Below are 6,461 nucleotides of genomic sequence, written 5' to 3' on the forward strand. Positions count from 1 at the left end.
CATAGTTCACTTGGCTTTGGTTACATATTGGACTTTAACAAGTGAAGAATCAATCAGTGAGTCATTTAAAGAAAAGTTACAGAACAAACAATTGGCTTTAGATATTTAATATGGAAAAATATTCCTTTGCCCATATTTTAATGTAATTGTATAAGTGGGAGCAAAAATATACTCTGCTTTTCAACTGTAGGTGCTCCAGACTTGCTCTCTGTCACTAACACTAAATGTGCTGTTTTCCTTGTTTTTCATTGAACATCTAAAGAGAAACTTCTGTACCTTTCTGTAAATTCTCTTTTAATTTCTCAGAAATATCTAAAAGGGGAAGAAAAAATTCCATGAAAACTAGAAAACTTTTCATGTTTTTAGCCAGTGAGGAGATGATAAACCCTGCCTATAGAAGGTGTGTTTCCATGCAAACTTCTGAGCTTATTAGCTTCTAATTATATCTTAATAAATATATTTTATTACTAGAGCAAAATGGGTTTTTTAAGGAAAATAATGTGAAATTCTGGAAATTTTCTTTTGGGCAGAGAAGAGCATTAGCCCTGTCTTATCATCACATTGCCATCCTGTTGCACTGCAGCTTGTATATAGCATGCTAAAATAAATTTTTTTGTGTGTGTGCAGAAACTAAGGGTCCAATTTAAGATTGGGTGATGTTAGTGGCATAAAAACAAGTTCTCTGGCCTGACGTAGCATCACATCACACACACACAGAAATTAGTATATCCATGTATGTCAAATACAGGTTAAAATAGCAGGGCATTTATATAGAGAGAGGTGTAGTCTTCTAATAAAAGTAGACTGGATCCCCTGGGGTGTTTGGGGGAGAAGGTAACTACTTTTGCTCCAAACCTTTTAAGAAATGTCCAGTTTTGAGCGACTGTAGTATGGATGAGTTTTCTTGTTTTGTTGATTATTTGAGACTTTTAACAAGTAGTTTGTGAAAGAAGCTTGTTGGACTCAACTTAGAGAAAATATCTTTAGTCTGGATTTCTGCCCTGCTTAGATTTTAAAAGTATAAGCATGGATTGCCAATTCCACTTGATGTAAACAAAACTTTTTATACATAATATATATATATAATAACTTATTGTATCAGTCCAGGTTCAGAAACTTGTGGTAGGCCAGTTCCAGATAGTTTCATTTCACCTGTAAACTGTATCACTTTTACTGATATTGTAATTTTCAAATGTATAATATGTTTACAGATGTGCCCTGCATTTAGTCTGCCTTGTTCCTATTTTGATTTTTGTTGAGTCTCCTGCCTGCTTGCCAAAAGCTAGGATGCTTCAGGCCCATGTACAATTGAAAGCAGAGGCATCCTTGAGCTTTAAAGCATTGAACAAACTGGAAAATGCAACATACCACATAATGAAGTGAAAGAAGTCTGTGTTTTTGTGTTTTTTTTTTTAAATAAAAATTTTCAAAAAGTTTAAAAAAAGATATAAGGTTGATTAAAGGACAAAAAAAGACTCCAGTTTGTTTTATAGGTTTTAAAGTTCTGCTGTGTGTTCAATTGCCTTGTGTAACCACTTGTCGCCTTAGGGCCAGATTCCCTCCCCCCCCACCCCCACCCTTCTTTTTTTAAACGTCCATTTTGCTTGCCTGGAATTTAAAAGCTCTTCTGTCTCACAACTCACAAGAAACTTTCTGGGTTTGTGACATAGAGGTTGAATGAATATATATTTAAAAAACAAAACAAAACAGCCCCCGTCTGAATTGGGCTTCTTAATTTAGAGGCAACACTTACTACTTAAAAAATACCTTTAGAAATCTCTTGTTGCTTTTCTACTTCCCTTCCTGTAGCCCTCAGGCCTCCCATGTTTAGAGAAGCCAAAAAGAGAATGTATCCCTTATCTGTTTGTCCAAAGGTTTTTGAGTCTCACTTCTAAATGAAACAATGCAACATTTCACCCTGATTTTCTCCACTGAAATTTCCTTGATTATATGGTTAGAGGTATATAGTTAGGAATGTCTCTTTCTGGGAACCCTAGTGCCCCATCATATTGTCAGTATTTTTGGGCATTGGGTTAATGGACTTAATTGCCTAGGTACAAGCAGGACTTTGGGACAAATCTCCTTTGTGCTGTTTGGTAACACTTAACTCTACTTGTTGCAATTTTTCTCCTTAGGTCCTCACACAATTCCTTACAGAGCACTTATTAAAAAAAAAAAATCTTAAGAGTTGATCTGTTTTCTGATTATTTTTGTGTAAGCTTCTAAACAAACTTCAGCTGTGATTAATTTAGCACATTTAAATAACATTAATGTAGGGACGCCTGGGTGGCTCATAAATAACATTAATGTGTTATGTTTGGTATAAAGAATTTTCCTTCAACTCAGAGTATTAGTACTGTAGCATAAACCAAATACAGTCTAGAGGGGATTTTTAACATCCCTCCATTATAAAGACTGAAAAAGGAGTGTGTGTGTATGTATGTGTATGCATGTGCGTATGCATGTGCGTGTGTGTGAGGGACAGTTGGAGATAGTAAAAATTAGTAAATGAATGTGTGTAAGACATTATATTAGTATTCAGAGAATGAACTTGTATTTATTTTGTGCCATTTGTTTTCATTACACAGAATTTAAAAGTCAGGTGGTTTTAATCCTAAAAAGGGTAGTAGTTGAAAAATGGCACTAAGAATGAAATCATGACCTATTTTTTTAATAGCTATGAAGATACTAATTATGGGTGAAGATTTCTTTTTAAATCTGTCTTGATTGTAGGCTTTTGTGTCACATACCACTCTCTTGTAGATGTCTTGAATAATTCCCCTTCCCCACAAAAGACAGGGTGTATTTATCTTTCTCTTTATTCACCCCCACTTTGCTGAACTGAAGTTAATTGCATAGCCTTGCCTCTGACTTTCTTAGTAATGAACTTTCACATAAAGTATATTTACAGCATCTGTAGTTAGCCCTTCCTCCTCCTTTCTGGGAGGGGATAGACAATAATTAGGAAATTTAATGCCAGTTTGTTTTTTCTTGGAATAAATGGCTGGAGAAGTCCTCTCCATTGTAGAATTTGGCTGTTGCCCATAGTCCTCTGCTTACATAGTCATTCGGAATCTGCAAAAACTTTATAAAGGAAAAGTGCTGCATTGGTTTTTCAAATAACAGTTTCTAGGGAAAATCTGGCGAACCTCAGTTAGGAGTATTGTCCACAGTACAAGAATGCGTTTTTTCACAAAGCATTACATAGTGGTAGTTTCATACTTGGTTGTTAATCTTGTGACTAACCCAGTTGGAAGCAACTAATGGTTTATCTTTTAATGAAAACTTTAAAACACAAGCCATTTAGTGTGAAATTTTATGTCCTACCCAGTGGCCCCAGGGCAAGGAAAACTGGAAGAGGACTTTGATTTTAAATTCTAAATAAGGGGAGAGTCATTCTGTCAAGAGACAAAAAGATAAATAAAAGTCCCCGTTGCCAAGGATTGTGAGTATAGTTTATGCCACTCACTGGGCCACATCCTCAGCACATGATCCTTGTATACCTATGCTAACTGCACAACAGACAGACTGTAGCAGGACAGGTACTTATTATGAATAATTATTATGATCCAATCTGTTGATGTACTAGTTGAATTCGGTTCTGATTGGGCCGTGTCCTTTCACAGTCCTGCCCATAACTTAACTGCTGGGTTTTGAAAGGGTAGGATTTGCTCCTGTTTTCCCCCCCAAAAGGAGAGGGGCAGAGGATAAGGCTAAGAGCATGTACGATAGCTGCTCGAGGTCTGCAGATACATAGGTTATCATTAGTTCTTAATGCTGATGTTATTTTAATCAGTGTGACTAATCAGAGCACCAGGATTATTTTATGGTGAGAAAGATGGGCTTATAAAAAGGTGTTTATTTTTAACTACACTTCAGTGTGTTCAGTTGTGTGAGAGCCAGGACCACCCTGGGTTTAAAGAATGATAAATCATTGGCTCCCCTCAGATGCACTGCTTTACAGAGTTTTAAATTCCGCACTGTTTTTGCTATTCCATACGAATAAATAGAATTTTAAGTTGTCTGCCTAATTAATAGAAACCCCCAGGGCAACATGAGCGGTCTGTTGCTTCTGCATTACTGGGAGTGTCCAGTAGCAGTTATGGGCAGGACACCTATCGGACAGCCATCCTCGTGTGTGATGGGATTGCTGGTTCAGACTTCTCTATTTATCCAGTTTTGCTTATGTCCAGAGTCCTAAAGCCATTGTATAATACTGCAGTATCCCTTTTCGGACAGCCTTACTAAAATAGTTACAAACATATTCCAATGCAGTATCCCTTTTCTACAGCCTTATTAAAATTGATACAAACATTTTCCAGTTCAGTTTCACTTTTGTTATATATCAAAGTTCCACTCTACAGACCAAGAAACTAACTTGAGGTAAATTATATAGCTTTCCATATATCCTTGTTTCCTCAGGTGCTAAACAAAGGCTCCAAAAAATGGATACTGCTTTAGTAATGTCTTTTATTTGTAAACATTTCTTCCGCTACATGTGAAGATTTGGTGTTAACAAAAATTGTTTTAATATGTAAATATGAATGAATGCCTTTAGTTTGCCCCTGTTTGTCATATTAGTCTGTTTCATTTATTGCCTGTAGAGGAGGATCCTTTCATAATCTTGAATACATTTCATTAGGAATCGTTGCATTTTTAGAGTGAAAATACAACTGTTTTCTGTCTTGGATTAATCCTGCTGCTGCTATGAGAAACTGAAAATCAAGAATGTGATGCACTTTTTACATTACTATATACCATACCTTTCTAAGTTGCTTTGAATACCTTTCCTGTAGCACAGCCACTAACACAAGTGAATGAATTTAAACATTTTCTTCAGGAGGGAATCAGTACAAATAACTATTTACGGTATTGGCCTATGAAGGGCAATAACAGGAAAATAAAAATTCTGTTAGTATTAACGCTTTTTGGCCTTAAAATGTCTTCTACTACTGAAAACCTTTTAAATCTTAGTTTTGTTTCTATTCCCCCCTCTCTCTGCCTCAAAAACAGGATTTGGGAAGAATGGCCTAAAAGAAGCTTCATTGGTTTGTTGCAGATTTATCTTTTAGAAAGAAAACAATTGTTTACTACATAAGCTGGGGACTTATTTTTTTGTTTGTATACAGAGGAGAAATCATGCCATCCCGAGCCAATCAGATTTCGTGTAATCAAATCCATCAAAACTCAACTATTCTGTTTCTCTAGTATATTTTTACTTAGCAAAGATAAACTTATGTATAGTAGGAATGCTACTTGACAAGAGGAAAAGTCCTTTCTCAAGCACATACCCAAACGTGGAGGAGACTGAACCCAAAATAATGGAGGAAGAAACACCAAATGGGGTGGAGGCATATGAGAAAGATATGTGGTCCAAAGCTACCGGGTTATATTTTGATGTTGCCAATATTGCCAAGCCAAAATTTTAATTTGCTTATTTAATATATTTGTTGGCCAGAGATCTATTTTTATATCAATGTGCCTTGCATGTATATTAAAAAAGTTTGGAAGGGCCATGTAGTAATAATGCCTGAGATAGTTGATGGTTCTTACCACCTCACTAATTTTTATGCAGTATGAAATGCTCATTCTATCGCCCAACTGGTGCTCTCTGTTTAAAGTTGTAGATCTTGTCACAAACTGGAACTATTTTATAAACTGGGGAAGTGATTTAATTTACTTTTTTTTTGTTGTTTCTTTTTTTGTTCTTTATCTGTTAGTGGCTGTTCTTAGTGGGAAGTAGTGAAAGGATTCTTCACTCCCTTTCCCTATCCCCTCCCCAGCACCTTCTTCAAGTAATGTGATGACACCATTTCTTGTGTGCTTTGAAAAAAGTTTCAGCTTGCTGTCTCCTTTAGTGTTATAAAAAAGCATTGTTTGCAAAATCTAGGGAGATAATGGAGTCCACTTTAATTTGGAATTCTGTGTGAGCTATGATCCAAGTTACTGGCTCTTTCCAACTTACAAATTTTTATTGTTAAAGCACCTTGGGTTAGAAAATTTTAAATATTTATGTCTGCAACAATTGTCTCAAAAAAATGAACTGTGCAATTCTTGTCATTAAAAAAAAAAAAAAAAAAGATCTGAACTCTCCCTAATGTGACTTGTTAGTTTCTCTGTATTTCCTGCCAGTGTAAATGTGAAAAGCTTTGCTTGCATTACGTTTTAGAAATGCATTTTGCACACTCGAATTCTGCTGAAGCTCCATGAAAAGGTTAGATCTAAGTAGATGAATAAAGCTATGCACATGTTTTGAAAGTTTAATTTGTGTGTCATTACCAGAAGTGACCGGTCACTACTTTGCTGTTCTTAGCTTTACCATCTTTAGAAACATGGCTCAAAGTAATAGTTCTGGGCTAGCTCATCAGCGGAACTAGAAGAGAGGAAAACTGGCACCTATTTTAATAAACTCCAGTTTAAATGAGAGCTGGACTTGTATCTACTAAAGGGCTTTTTTGAAA

This window comes from Crocuta crocuta, unplaced genomic scaffold (genome assembly GCF_008692635.1).
Source record: "Crocuta crocuta isolate KB4526 unplaced genomic scaffold, BGI_CrCroc_1.0 scaffold149, whole genome shotgun sequence".
NCBI lineage: Eukaryota > Metazoa > Chordata > Mammalia > Carnivora > Hyaenidae > Crocuta > Crocuta crocuta.